Source organism: Coptis chinensis, chromosome 9, assembly GCF_015680905.1.
Source record: "Coptis chinensis isolate HL-2020 chromosome 9, ASM1568090v1, whole genome shotgun sequence".
Lineage (NCBI taxonomy): Eukaryota > Viridiplantae > Streptophyta > Magnoliopsida > Ranunculales > Ranunculaceae > Coptis > Coptis chinensis.
In genome coordinates, this window is record NC_141464.1 from 24,641,792 (window position 1) to 24,643,738 (window position 1,947).

The window sequence follows — 1,947 nt, forward strand, 5'->3', positions numbered from 1 at the left end:
TGCGGGTATATCTTATTCTAGTTCCTCTTTGCATATTATATTTGTGTGTGGAAATGTTCTGAATGACTTTTACTGGTATCTTGTTTTCTCGTCAATTTTAGTTTGTTTTCTGGTCTACAAAACACACTTTAGTTTTCAAACTAGACATGAGATGTATTGTCCAAATTAGTAAGGAGAAAAGGTTGCAATCCTGCACCGTTTACAAAGTTCTTTCTTGGAGAAACGTCAGACCAATCACTTTCTTCTTAACAGTCAAATCGTTTGGTGCTGAATTCCTGGTATGGGTATTAGTTTGACATGTACTGTCAAAACATCACTACTCTTGGATACTGACATAACAGCACCATTTGGAGTTATAGTGAAGGATGGAAGATATTAGTAAGTAGCCATAAAAGAAAGCAAAAGAGAGAATACTCCAGGAAAAGAATAGCGATACGTATTGGAAAGTTAATTACATTGCATACTTAGATAATGTCGATACAAGAATGGCAGAGGTAAAATATATAGCATTTGCTTCTAGTTTGTGCTTAAACCTATTTAATTTTTCTGTTCTTAATATAATTTTGTGAAACTTATGTACAGTGTACTCGATCACCCAAATGACTAACAACAGTTACACTAGAAGTGTTAAGGAGAGGAAAAAGGAATGTGGTATCCTCTTCCCATTGATGTGCTTCCCTGGCCCCGTCCTCTTCCTCTAACAATTGTTTATTAGTTTCTTCTTCAGTGGTGACAGGTCACATATCAGATACACACTAAGATGAGGGTCTATCTTTGAATGCCCTTGCTGCTTGTTGGTACAAAACTTGCCCGCTATTGTGTTTTTGGGTGTGTGCGTGTGGAGAGGAGAATTGGTAGACTTTTTTTTGCTAGCACTTGCTTATTAGTAGGGATTCATTTTTGGGTACCTCTTGCTATTTCCATATTTTCTCTCAGCACTCTGTTCTTTTCTTTATTTTCACTCAGACGTGTCATTCATTAAAGTGTAGTTTATATGGTATTAGAGCATGCATGAAGAAAAATATTTCATGAGATATAGTTGATCGGAGAAATAAATGTCCTGTTATTGACTCCAACATTTATGTCAAGGCATGACCTAGATGATTTTATACATTTTCAGTATAAATTTATATGTTGGCAGTAATAGTGGTGTTTTCTTACAGCTGCTGCAACTCATTTGAAGACTTCCATATTACTAGAGGAACTACGATTGTTTAATAATCAGGTGTATGCATGGTGTTGCTCATAGACTTCTAATGGGGATCCGATTAGGGAAAATGTATGGACTAAAGCTCGATCAAACTTTCTTTGATGAAGCGAAACACATGGATACTTCAACAGCATCTACATTTTACAATGCGCTAACTGACGTGCTATACTATTTTGGTCAGGTAAGCTACCTGTCTTGCATGTCCAAGCGATTGACTTAAAATTGCACAGAATACCATTTCACTTGGTCTCCAAACTTGGTTACAAAGTGTCTGACATAAAAGTCCTTGTCTTATGACCAGTAGCTAGGTTTATACATTTGAGTGGATTTATTAGTTAGTTGCCTACTTGCTGCCCCATAAAGTGATCCAAGTAGTGGTTGGAAATACTCTTTAGCACTCTAGTCTTGCTATTGCAATTGTTTAGCAATTCCATTGAGTTAGTGTTTTCACTTTCGTCTTGTCAAAAGTAACATTTTTTTCCTTTCGTCATTTTCTTCGAATGATTGACTCTTCTTATTTTCTTTTTGGACTTCGATCTTTTGCAGGTTAAGTTTGGACAAGGTTCGATGAATGAAACTCAAACCGTGCAAACCGTTTTTTTTAGGCATATTTTGTGGATATTTTTGGTTAAATGTATGTAATTTTTTGAAATGGTGGAATGTAATGGATTTTGTTTTGTGAATAGATCACGAACTGGCTAGTTATTTACATTCGTGATCATGTTAAGTTGTTTGTA

The 1,947-nt window shown here is 35.6% G+C and overlaps 1 long non-coding RNA gene across 1 annotated transcript; it reads left to right on the forward strand.

Annotated features, from left to right (window-relative positions):
- The first annotated feature begins 683 nt into the window (after positions 1 to 683).
- On the forward strand, positions 684 to 1,947 carry LOC147475303 (uncharacterized). The gene is made up of 3 exons (XR_015209648.1): positions 684 to 828; positions 1,164 to 1,391; positions 1,757 to 1,947. It is a non-coding gene; the product is annotated as an uncharacterized LOC147475303 (long non-coding RNA).